This window comes from Myotis yumanensis, unplaced genomic scaffold, assembly GCF_028538775.1.
Source record: "Myotis yumanensis isolate MYYU_CA2020_CCGP unplaced genomic scaffold, mMyoYum1.0.hap1 SCAF_22, whole genome shotgun sequence".
Lineage (NCBI taxonomy): Eukaryota > Metazoa > Chordata > Mammalia > Chiroptera > Vespertilionidae > Myotis > Myotis yumanensis.
This window is the reverse complement of record NW_027223773.1, coordinates 6,354,434-6,367,952: the sequence shown is the minus strand read 5'-3', so window position 1 is coordinate 6,367,952 and position 13,519 is coordinate 6,354,434. Positions and strand designations below refer to the sequence as shown.

General features: G+C 50.5%; 1 protein-coding gene across 1 annotated transcript in view; it reads right to left on the bottom strand.

Annotated features, from left to right (window-relative positions):
• The window catches only part of TLR5 (toll like receptor 5), a 33,810-nt gene extending 21,489 nt beyond the window's left edge, over positions 1-12,321 (bottom strand). The window contains exon 1 of the mRNA XM_070401188.1: positions 12,272-12,321. The gene's annotated coding sequence lies outside the window, so the exon portion shown is untranslated. The remainder of the gene's footprint in view (positions 1-12,271) is intronic.
• Between the last annotated feature and the right edge of the window lie 1,198 nt (positions 12,322-13,519).

Here is a 13,519-nt window from a genome sequence, read left to right as displayed (position 1 = left end):
GGGTTGCGGGCTCAATCCCCAGTGTGAAGCATGCAGCCGGTCAATGATTCTTTCATCATTAATGTTTCTATCTCCCTCTCCCTTCCTCTCTGAAATCAATATATATAATTTAAAAAAACAAACACACACCCTTAGGACATAGGACCCAGTGCCTCTCCCTCCAGGGAGCACACCCCTGCCTTTCCCTCCCCGCGCCCCCCTCCCTGCCCGCCCCCCCCCCCCCCCAGGCACCTTACCATTGGCTTCCTCACTCCCAAAGCTCCAAGGGCCTGCCTTTACCTCTATAGCCTGTTTCCTAAGCCCACTGCTTCTAGGAATTCCTTTCTCTACCTCTGCAATTTTTACCCAATAAATGTTCTCTTACAGGTTGGGTCTCGCTCTGAGTTCTGTCCTAGCCAGAACCCAAGCATTGAGGTTGCTGCCCCACCGGTCAGGCCACTGGTGCCCTTCCCGCCGCCTACAACAAACCCATCAACAAACCCATCGTAAGCCGAACATGCATTTAATGCACCCAACCTAGCAAACATCACTGCCTAGCGAGCCCCGCCCACCTTCACGGTGCTCAGAACCCTTAAGTAGCCACAGCTGGGCAACACCACCTACCACAGAGCCCGTGTTGTAATAAAGTACTGACTACCTGTTGTCATTCATTGACCACTGTCCCGGAAGTGAGAAACAGAACGGCTGTCTGCACCACCAGAAAGTCAAGAAATCCCAACTCGGGCCCTAGCCGGTTTGGCTCAGTGGATAGAGCGTCGGCCTGCGGACTGAAGGGTCCCAGGTTCGATTCCGGTCAAGGGCATGTACCTTGGTTGCATGCACATCCCCAGTAGGGAGTGTGCAGGAGGCAGCTGATGGATGTTTCTCTCTCATCGATGTTTCTAACTCTATCCGTCTCCCTTGCTTCTGTAAAAAAATCAATAAAATATATATTTTAAAAAATCCCAAGTCGAGGAGCATGTGTCTCCAGAACCAGTTATGTCTCTGACCAGGGTGAGGAGGAAGCTCAGACCACTCAAGGGCTGAAAGAGCCAATTCCTGCCTTGATTACGGCGGTTTGAGCTCAAATGCTGCCTCGGTTTCCCTGTCCACAAAACGGAGGGGTTCTGAAGATTGAATGAGATGAGACACGCAGTTCATACGTTTGGGGGTCCCTTGCAATGCTTTGCACGTAACAGGTCACTTGTTGACTATTCGATTGCTTACTGACCGGGAGAGCCAGTCTAGCCCCCAGTGGAACTGGGTCCAGAGAGGTCATTGGCTTGGTGGCCTTGGACAAGCCATGCTGTAAGCAGGGCTGAGACTATGAATCTTGCAGTAGCGAGACTACCTGAAGGCGTGAACTTGCCTTTTGTCCTCTGAAAAAATAAGACTAAGAACAGCACCCACTCACAGGCATTCAGAACAGCGACTGGCTCAGAGTCTATGCTATTGGCATGTTTGCTGGTGTTAACCTGTGCACAGCCAAGGAGGAAATGCCTGGCCAGCCACCGTGGGAAGGAAAAGTCAAGTTTGAGGGTGTTTGAGTCAAGTTCAGGCCAGAGAGCTGAGAGCCAATCCTCTCGGCATTGCGACATCCTAGCGTTGGATTTAGCAACTCCATGACGTTGGCGGTTACCCAAAGTCAAAGTTCTCTGGGACATCTGCGGGGGAGGGGAGCGAGGGGAGGGGGGAAGTTGACATGAAACACAGTCAAATGTGGAGAGGGGCACTCATCCAAGTTCCTCAGCACCCATGGCTCCTTCTCTCCCTCCCATGTGGGCAGATCTCTGTGGTCTTCCCTTGACACGTCCACATCCACGTCCACGTCCACTCCGTCCTGCTGAGACAGGCTATCCTTTCTTTCATGGCCACATTCCTCGGGCCTGACGTTGAGAGATTCCACCCGAGGGTCCCTCTGTCCATTCACTAGCCTCTTTCTGACCCCGTGAGATCTGGCTTTCCCAGGGGAGTGACCCTCTTGAAGGTCGCCTCCTTCTGGCCTATTCTTGTCTGCACCTCCCCTTCTCTTTTTAGCACGGACAGCTTTATTTATATATATATATATATTGTTTTTTAAATCTCACCCAAGGGTATGTTTTTATTGATTGTTTAGAAAGGGAGGAAGGGAGGAAAGAGAGAAGCATCAACGTGAGAAACACCGATCGGTTACTTTCCATACGTGCCGAGCAGGGATCAAACCCTAAACCTTGCCCTGACCGGTTTGGCTCAGTGGATAGAGCATCGGCCTGCGGACTGAAGGGTCCCAGGTTCGATTCAGGTCAAGGGCATGTACCTTGGTTGCGGGCACATTTCCAGTAGGGGGCGTGCAGGAGGCAGCTGATCAATGTTTCTCTCTCATCGATCTTTCTAACTCTCCCTCTCACTTCCTCTCTGTAAAAAATCAATAAAATATATTTTAAAAACAAAACATACAAAAAAAACCCTAAACCTTTTGGTGCACAGAGTGATGCTCTAACCAACAGAGCCACCCGGCCAGGGCTGGCCGCCCAGTTCTTCTTGGAAACTCTCTTCCCCTGGGGTTCCTGATTTTCTTCCTAGCTTTCTGGCTGTGTTTTCCACCAGTTCCTTTGCTTCTCCCGCCCCCCCCCCCCCCCGCCCCCATAGCTTGTCTGTTCTCCCCAAGACCTTGATCTTGGCTTAGGCTTCTTCCCTCAGTGGACACACTTGCTTTCACAAGTGTGACCTCCCTGCTCTGCTCCCCAAATCTCCTTCGAGCCTTGACCTCACGGGTACTCCAAGTATGTGGGTATTTCGGCCGGTTAAAGGGCACCCTTATTTGGGTGTCCCTTTATAACCTCAGATTCAATGAGCCCCAACGTGACTTAATAATATTTTGAATTTGGGAAATCTTCTGAAAAACAGAAACGTTTTTGCATGCCAGTCGGGAGTGGACCCCTTCCTTGCCAGGGACCCAGGTCATGTGTGCCACCACCTCCACCCGCCTCCCTTCTTCTTGACTCTCCTTCTACAACTAACCACCAAGTCCTGTTTGTCTCCGTTCCGAACGCTTCCAGAGCTGTTCTTCCTTTTCCATTTTCCTTACCCTGGTTGCATCGTCCATCGGATATGTGTATATTGGGGACTCTCTCAGGGGAGATGTTAGCCAAGGGGCTTTGTAAGGAAACAGCCAAGCACCGCCTTCGGAGAGCTCAGTCCTGAGCAGGGAGGCACCCACGGTGTTTGGGGCCGGGGGCGGGGGGGGGGGGGGTGGTGGCGTGGCGCTGCTGGAGGACGTGCATCAGGCTGTGGAGCAGAAGTGGACACACAGCCAGCCCAGGGCACCTCCGCACACGGCACAGAGACACCGAGCCCTGAGCATCAGGAATAAGCTAGAGCTGGCAGCGGGCACTCCTGGCAGAGGCTGCGCAATGCAATGGTCAAGGGAGAGGGGGGGAGCTGAGGCCCCGGATGCTCAGAAGGCGGGAGCGGGTGGGAGCTGAGGCTGGAGAGGGTACACTGGAGCCCATCCTGAGGGCAGTGGGTGCCGCCAAGGGTCTGAGTACCGCCACTGCGTTAGACTCAGACTCCTCAAGGCCTCAGGGTTTAGCTCTACCCAACTGTCTAATCTTACATTCCCAATAACAACACGCCACCCATGCCCGCGGCTCCAAGTAGGTGAGGAGAATTTGCAACAACAAAAACATACAAGGGGAAGGGGCGAAGGTCTGAACTGGCAAAGGAAGATGAAGGTCAGACGCACTCAAAAGGGGAGAAACTATGGTGTATATGCAACTTCATTTTTTAAAATATATTCTATTGATTTTTTTTTTACAGAGAGGAAGGGAGAGGGATAGAGAGTTAGAAACATCGATGAGAAACATCGATCAGCTGCCTCCTGCACACTTCCTACTGGGGATGTGTCCGCAACCAAGGTACATGCCCTTGACCGGAATCGAACCTGGGCCCCTTCAGTCCGCAGGCCGACGCTCTATCCACTGAGCCAAACCGGTTAGGGCTGCAACTTCACTTTTTATAAGCCTCATGGCAACCACACGCAAAAATCCCCACACCAGGGCATATAGCTTAAAAAAAGAAGACACGGAAGAAGGAAGTATGGAATACCACTGAACAAAAAAAACAACAACAGACAGAAGCATAAAGGGAAAGAACCAGTGGAGGCACAGAGCTACCAGAAAGCAAAAGACAAAAAGGCCGTAGGAAGTCCTCATACAGTAATAATTACCCAAGTGTAAATGGTCTGAATTCGCCAGCAAACAGGCACAGAGCAACAGAGTAGATCAGAAAACAAAACCAGCCTGGCTGGTGTGGCTCAGTGATGGACCACTGACCTCTGAACGAGGAGGTCAGGGTTTGATTCTCGGTCAGGGCACATGCCTGGGTTGCAGGCTTGATCCCCAGTGTGGGGTGTGCAGGAGGCAGCTGATCCATGATTCTCTCTCATCATTGATGTATCTCTCTCTCTCTCCCTCTCCCTTCCTCTCTGAAATCAACTAAAAAAACAAACAAACAAGCAAAAACCCAATCATATGCTGCCTACAAGAGACATGTCTAAGCAGCAAAGATAAAGGTCAATTCAAAGCAAAAGGGTGGAAAAGGATTCTCCAAGCAAATAACATCCACAAAAAAGCAGGAGTCGCCATACTTGTATCTGACAAAATAGATTCCATGACAACAAAGATAACAAGAGACAAAGATGGACACTTTATAATGATAAAGGGAACGACATCAAGAAAACATAACCCTTCTTAACATATCTGTCCCCCATCAGGGAGCACCGAAATATATAAAACAACTACTCACAGAACTAAAGGGAGAAACAGATCAAAACACAATCATAGTTGGAGACCTTAATGCTCCATTGACAGCTCTAGACAGATCAACCAAAGAGAAAAATCAATAAAGAAATATCGGCTTAAAGGAAACACTAGACCAAATGGACAAAATTGACATCTACAGAATATTTCATCCTGAAACATCAGATTATACATTTTCCTCCAGCGCACATGGGACATTCTCAAGAACAGATCATATGTTGGGTCACAGAACTAGTATCAACAAATTCAAAAAGATTGAAATGATAACAAGCATATTTTCTGACCAAGCTGCCTTGAAGTTAGAATAGGAAGTAAAGAAACCCACAAAACGAGATTAAACCACATGGTACTAAAAAATGACTGGGTCAAAGAAGAAATAAAAAATGAAGTCAAAAGATATATGGAGACAAACGAGAATGATAATACAACACAGCAAACCCTCTGGGATGCAGCGAAAGCAGCAATACGAGGGAAGTTTATGTCATTACAGGCCTATCTCAAGAAATAAGAGAAACCCCAAGTAAACAACCTAACATCACATCTTAAAGTACTAGAAAAAGAAAAACCCAAAGTCAGCAGGAGAAAGGAAATAATAAACAGAGCAGAATTAAATGAAAGAGAGAACAAGAAGACTATACAAAAAAAATCAATAAAACAAAGAGCTGGTTCTTTGAAAAGATTAATAAAATGGACAAACCCCTGGCTAGACTCACTAAGAAAAAAGGGAACAGACCCATGTAAACAAAATCAGAAATGAGAGGAGACGTCACCTCAGACATCACAGATATATAAAGGATCATACTAGCATATTATGAAAGACTATATGCCACCATCTTCAATCACCTAACAGTGGTCGGCAAACTCATTAATCAACAAAGCCAAATATCAATAGTACAACGATTGAAATTTCTTTTGAGAGCCAAATTTTTTAAACTTAAACTATATAGGTAGGTACATTGTTATTAACTTAATTAGGGTCCTCCTAAGGCTTAGGAAGAGCCACACTCAAGGGGCCAAAGAGCCGCATGTGGCTCATGAGCCGCAGTTTGCCGACCATGGACCTAGAAGAAATGGCTCAGTTCCTAGAAATAGGTTATCTTCGTAAGACTAAATCATGAAGAATTGGAACATCTAAATAGACCGATCAGCTGTGAGGAAATAGAAACAACCATTAAAAATCTCCCCAAAAACAAAAGTTCAGAACTAGATGGCTTCACCCCAGTGAAGTCTACCAAACGTTCAAAAGAAGAATCGAAACCTCTCCTTTTCAAACTCTCCCAAAAAATCAAAGAAGAGGCAATACTTTCTAACACATTCTACGAGGCCAATATAACCCTGATACCCAAACCTGGCAAAGTTAACACAAAAAAGAAAACTGCAGACCAGTATCTCTGATGAATACATATGCAAAAATCCTAAACAAAATATTAGCAGCTAGAGTACAACAGTACATCCAAAAAATAATACATCACGATCAAGTGGGATTCACTCCAGGGGTTCCACATTCGCAAATCAATCAACGTAATACACCACATTAACAAAAGAAAGAATAAACACATATGATCTTAAATACAATCATGTTTATCTTATACATAGAAAAAGCATTTCATAAGATACAACATCCAGTTATGATTAAAACACTCAATAAAATAGCAACCACACACAAAAATCCCCACACCAGGGAATTTTAATAATGCTTTGTAATTTTACAAAAATTACAAAGAAAAAAAGTACCTCAAGATAATAAAGGCCATATATGATAAACCCTTAGCTGATATCATACTCAATGGCGAAAAACTGAAAGCTTTTCCCCTAAGATCAGGAACAAGACAAGGATGTCCACTCTCACCACTCCTTTTTTTAAAAATATATTTTATTGATTTTTTTACAGAGAGGAAGGGAGAGGGATAGAGAGTTAGAAACATCGATGAGAGAGATCAGCTGCCTCCTGCACACCCCCTACTGGGGATGTGCCCGCAACCAAGGTACATGCCCTCGACGGGAATCGAACCTGGGACCTTTCAGTCCATAGGCCAACGCTCTGTCCACTAAGCCAAACCGTTAGGGTCACTCTCACCACTCTTATTCAACATAGTGCTGGAAGTCCTAGCCAGAGCAACAAGGCAAGAGAAAGAAATAAAAGGCACCCAAATAGGAAAGGAAGAAGTCAAACTGTCATTTTTTGCAGAAAACATGACTCTGTACATAGAAAACCCTAAAGACTCTATAAAAAAAACTATTAGAAACAATAAACAAATACAGTCAAGTTGCAGGATACAAAATCAATGTGCAAAAATCCATCACCTTCCTGTATACTAACAACAAAACTTCAGAAAAAGAAATGGAAAAAAACAATTCCTTTTGCAACAGCAACCAAAAGAATAAAATACCTAGGAATAAACCTAACAAAGAATGCAAAAGACCTATATACTGAAAATTACAAAGCATTATTAAAAGAGTTTGAAAAAGACACAACAAAATGGAAAAATATGTGTTCATGGATTGGAAGGATCAACATAGTTAAAATGGCCATATTACCCAAATTCTATTTTTAAAGAAATAGAATTCATCAGATTTGTATGGGACCACAAAAGACCCAGAATAGCCAAAGCAATTCTGAGAAAAAAGAATGAAGCTGGAGGTATCACGCTACCTGACTTCAAATTATACTACAGAGCTATGATAATCAAAACAGCATGGTATTGGCAGAGAAACAGACACACAGATCAATGGAACAGAATAGATCGAGCTATAAAACCACACATATATGGACAGATAATTTTCTGCAAAGGAGCCGGAAATGCACATTGGAGTAAAGATAGTCTCTTCAATAAACGGTGCTCGGAAAACAGAAAGCCACACGCAAAGGAATGAAGCTGGATTATACACTGACCGGCCAGATTATTATGACCGACCAGACTATTATCACCACTTCATCAGTACTTTCTTGGGCCACCTTTTGCCTTCAATACTGCGGCAATTCTTCTTATTGAAGGCAACAGGTGGCCCAACGAAGTACTAATGGGTGGTCATAATAGTCTGGCCACTGAGTGTAGTTTGTCCCCATGTACAAAAATTAATTCAAAATGGGTCAAAGGCCTAGACATAAGACCCAAAACAATAAGTTACATAGAAGAAAATATAGGTGCCAAATGTATGGACCCGGGTCGTAGAGAACATTTTATGAACTTGACCCCAAAGGCAAAGGAAGTAAAGGCAAAAGTAGCCCTGGCTGGTTTGGCTCAGTGGATAGAGCCTTGGCCTGTGGACTGAAGGGTCCCGGGTTCGATTCTATCAAGGGTACATGCACAGGTTGTGGGCTCGATCCCCAGGAAGGGAGCGTGCAAGAGGCAGCTGATCAATGGTTCTCTCTCATCATTGATGTTTCTCTCTCTCTCCCTCTCCCTTCCTCTCTGAAATCAATAAAAATATATTTTTTTAAAAAAAGGCAAAAATAAATGAATGGGACTACATCAAACTAAAAAGTTTCTGCACAGCAAAAGAAAAGGACAACAAAACAGGCAGCCAACCAGGCGGGAGATGATATTTGCAAACAGTAGCTCCGATAAACGTTTCATTTCCAAAATATATATTAAAAAAAACTAATAAAACTCAACACCAAACAAACAATCCAATCAAAAAGTGGGAGAGGACCTGAAAATGCACCTCTCCCAAGAAGACATAGGAACAGCCAATAGATATATGGAAAGATGTTCAACCTCCCTGGCAATCAGGGAAATGCAAATTAAAACTACAATGAGATACCACCTCACACCTGTTCGAGCAGCCATTATCCACAAGACAAGCAACCACAAGTGTTGGAGAGGCTGTGGGAAAAAGGGACCCTCACTCCCTGCCGGTGGGAATGCAGACGGTACAACCACTACGCAAGGCAGGCTGGCGATTCCTCACAAAATTAAGAATAGAGCTACCATACGACCCAGCAACCCCACTCCTGGGCATATACCCGAAAAACTCGAAATCATGTATTGTTCACAAAGACATATGCACCCCTTTGTTCATTGCAGCATTATTCACAGTGACCAAGACATGGGAACAACCAAAGTGCCCCTCGATAGAGGACTGGGTACGGAAGATGTGGTGCATAGACACACAGTGGAGTACTACTCAGCCATGAGAAAGGATGAAATAGCACCATCGGCAACAACATGGATGGACCTTGAGAACATTATGCGAAATGAAATGAGTCAGAAAAACCTAAGAACCTTATGATTTCACTCATATGTGGGATATAAAACCGAAACTTGTGAACACAAACAGCAGAGTGGTCCTGATATAAGGTGATATGAGAAGATCTGACTTTGGGTGGTGGGCACGCGGTGCAATATCCAGATCTTGTGACATAGAAACCCACACCTGACACCTATGTTCCTATTGACCAATGTCACCCCAATCAATTTAATTAGTAAGAAAGAAAATTTTAAAGGTAGAGGAGCCCTAGTTGAACCTCGGACTAAAGGGTCCCGGGTTCGATTCCAGTCAAGGGCATGGACCTCGGTTGCAGGCTCGGTAGGGGAGCGTGAGGGAGGCAACTAATGGATGTGTCCTCATTGATGTTTCTCTCTCTGTCTCTAGCCCTCCCTTCCATCAATCAACGGGAAAAATATCCTCGGGTGAGGATGAACAACAATAACAAAGGTAGAGGATTCCCCAACAGCATCCCAGCACAGGAGAGGGTGTGGAGAGAGAGAGGCGTGCAGAAAAGTCCTGGCAGGGTGGCAGGGACATAAGAGTGACAGGAGACAGAGCGGGAGGGGAGGCAGGAAGGCGGGGCTGTATCTGGAAGGTGGCGAGTCCCCTGCTTGTTCGGAGCAGAGCTTCCTATAAGCCCTGGGCTTCCTTCCTGGGCCGGACCCTGTCCCTGCCTGTATGTATGTGTGTGTGTGTGTGTGTGTATATATAATTATTGATTTTTTACAGAGAGGAAGGGAGAGAGATAGAGAGTTAGAAACATCAATGAGAGAGAAACATCCATCAGCCGCCTCCTGCACACCTCCTACTGGGGATGTGCCCACAACCCAGGTACATGCCCTTGACCGGAATCCAGTGGTTCTCAACCTTCTGGCCCTTTAAATACAGTTCCTCATGTTGTGACCCAACCATAACATTATTTTCGTTGCTACTTCATAACTGTCATGTTGCTACTGTTACGAATCGTCATGTAAATATCTGATATGCAGGATGGTCTTAGGCGACCCCTGTGAAAGGGTCGTTCGACCGCCAAAGGGGTCGCGACCCACAGGTTGAGAACTGCTTCCGGAATTGAACCTGGGACCTTTCAGTCCGCAGGCTGACGCTCTATCCACTGAGCCAAACCGGTTACAGCCTGCCTATGGTTTTTTGTTTGTTTGTTTGTTTTTTAAAATATATTTTATTGATTTTTTACAGAGAGGAAGGGAGAGGGATAGAGAGTTAGAAACATCGATGAGAGGGAAACATCGATCAGCTGCCTCCTGCACACCTCCTATTGAGGATGTGCCAGCAACCAAGATACATGCCCTTGACCAGAACCAAACCCCGGGACCCTTCAGTCCGCAGGCCGACGCTCTATCCACTGAGCCAAACCAGTCAGGTTAAATGCCTCTTAGGCTAGCAGCTCTGGGCCCTCTATCCAGCCCGGCCAGGTGTCTGCTTCCAACAGGTGATACCACAGACTTTCCCACTTCATGGCGCTCAATGGTTTCACCGGCGCCGGGCCTGTGTCCCCACCTAAACCTGGAAGTTTCTGGAGGGCAGGGGCAGTGCCTCCCACTGGAGCTGGTCCCCTGCAGCCGAGCACACCCAGCCTAGGCTCTGTGGGGCCTGCATACCCAGCGCAGGAACCCCAGAAGCTTGGGGCCTGACCCAAGATGTGGATCTGGCCTCTGCATTCTTTTCCACAAAACGAACGCGAAACAGACCCACCAGGATTCAGTTAACACGCAGCCCGGGGTTTCCTGCCCCCGGAGTCCGCAGCAGGCAGGGACACACAAACAGGCCGTTTTGATTTCGACACTCAGCAGAGCCAACTTCCCCGCCCAGGGTCGGCGAGGCGGCTCTCGGGGGCTGGACCAAGTTCCTCCGAAACAAACAAAGCCCGCAGCTCTGCATCCAGACAGGGAACCTCAAAGCCGCCTGCTTTGCTCAGAGGGGTAACGCCCGCCCGAGGGGTGACCCCGACATCGCTCAGGATGGGGTGCCAGGCAGGCCCAGTGCCCGGGAGCGGCCACACTGATTGTTCAGATGCGCCTGGTTATGACCTTGGCCTGGGCCCACCCCACAGCCCCACAACCCCACCACCGAGGGTTTGGCTTCCTCGGACCCTGGGCGGCTGCGGGCCCCTGGGTTCTGTGCCCAAGGGCGAGGCGGATGCGGTCAGGGAGACCAAGAGACCGTGGGCCCCCTCCCAGGGCTCGGACTGGCCAAGGACATGTAGGATAACTGATCAGACCACACGACTGGCTAGGGCCAGCTGACCCCAACAACCCCATGTCACCACGAATGCCCTCTCCCAGGCCCCGAGCGAGAGGATGGCGTCCCAGAGGCACTCAGCGTCCAACAGGGCATGGCCCTGACCGGGTCACGGCTCAGCCACGGCGGCGTCTGCCTGAGGACACTGGGCTGGAGCCGCTGTCGGGTCACGTGCTGGACAGGGTGTCCCAACCTTGGGGGACTGCTACTCCCCCCACAAGGAGAGAGCCCCCCATCCATGCACCCCCGTGGCCTCAGCAGCCTCCTGGGACCGGCCCTCACCCCAAGCCCACCAGCCAAGCCCACCCTCGCCCCTCGAAAGTGTCCTCCCAGGGCCCTGCCCCCGGCTCTCACCTTCATCGATTTTTTATTTTTTTAAGGATAGAGGCCAACCCTGTTTACCTGGAGCCTCTGCCGCTGCTCTAGCTGTGCCAGGGGGTGGGGGGTCCAAGGCCTTCGCTGAACAGCCCGGCACTTTGGGGGTCCCCCTGACCCAGCTGGGGACGCTGTCTCCCGTTCCCAGGGAAGAGCATGAAGCCACCTGCCCCTCCCAGGTGAAGAGGAGAAAGTCTGATGGGAGGTTCCCAGGTGGGAAAGCGAATGATTTCCCACAGCTGAGCTGCCTGGCGTCCCGCCCGCCGGGGCAGAAAGAAGGTCTCCACATTCTTCCCGCTTCCCCCTCCCCGCCAAGGGACTCCCCAACACTGCCTAGGGGCCCCCAGCACTGCCAAGGGGCCCCCAACGCCACCAAGGGGCCCCCAACGCCGCCCTGGGGCCCCCAGCGCCGCCCAGGGACTCCCAACACCGCCAAGGGACCCCCAACGCCGCCCTGGGGCCCCCGACACCGCCACGGGACCCCCGCGGGCGGGGCAGAGCGCGGTCCAGACATGGGACGCCCCGTGCGGGGCTGGGGGCTTGAAAGAGCCCAAGACGCCCCAAAGAAGGAAAGGGACGCCCGACCCAGGCAGCCCGGCCCCCCGACTCCAGGACCCGCCCGTCCGCCTGCGCTGCGGGGCGCTCACCTCCGGGAGGTCTCCCCGCCGCAGCCCGAGTCCGCTCGCTGCTCCCCGAGACGCCCGCGGCGGAGTCGGTCCCCCCCGGGGAAATAGCCGCCGGCCCCGCCCACCCGGCCAGGCCCCGCCCACCCGGCCAGGCCCCGCCCCCTCGCCCGGCCAAGCCCCGCCCCGCCCCGCCGTCCAGGTAGCCGGTTCCCGCTCTGGGGGACATGGGGCGACCCCCTGCTCCCACTCGGGGCGCCTGGGACGCGCCCCGAAGACTGCAGCTGCGGGGCCAAGGGTCCCTTTGCCAAGAAGGGGTTTCGGGGGCAGGAGGCTGGGCGCGGGTGCGGGGGGCACAGCCACGAGAGGGGCAGAGCTGCAGCCTCTGTAGTTACCCCAAGTGTCCACGGAGGTGTCCATGCCAGATCGGCCCTGCCCTTTCTCCCCCCGAACCCCCTGCCCCCCGTGCAGAGGGTGCCCGGGCCCAGGACCCGGAGTACCTGTCCCGAGGCGCAGCCAGAAGCTGGCAGAGGGACTTGGCCCCATGCCCGGGCGGCGCTGCTTCAGCTGCGCCAACAGCGCATTTGGAGATCTTAGTGTCCGGTTCCGGCCAGCGCCTGGGATATTTGAGGAAGAAACTCAGAGTTTGGTGGGAGAACCCAGGAGGAGACAGGCGTGTTCCTTCTGCCCCGCCTTCTCTTTTCTCCTTTGCCCCAGATCGCCTGCCCCTGGGGTTTGCAGGGGTTTGCAGGAAAGGGGACGTGTCACAGGACAGCAACCTGGCTCCCAGGGACGCAGCAGACAAAGGGTCAGAGAGGCGACCGTGAGGAGGCCGTGCAGTGGCCCCTTGGCTGAAACCCAAAGACATGGCGCTGCCTTGAGTAAGACTGGGAGGGGGACAGGGTAGGGGCCTGGAGTAGGGGTGCAAATGGAGAACACTCCCCACCCCCCAGGAACCTGCCTCTGGGAGGTGTCATCACAGAACAGGCTGCCCTCGCACTCACCGGGGCAGCGATGCTGGCGGTAGGACCAGGCCAGGTGGGAAAGAGACGTTAAGCAAAGCCTGGCACTTAAAGCACACGGATGCCATCCTAGCCTCTCCTGGGCTCCTCACCTCTCATCTTCTGGGCTCCCCGCCTCGCTGGCTGCTTGCAGTGTGAGTGACGATTGCCCCAAGTAGGTCTCCAAGGACCGCATGCCGAGGGATGACACCGCCTCCCGCTCAGGGCCAAACCCATTGTGGGGGGTGGAGGGGAAGGGTTGCTAAGGGCA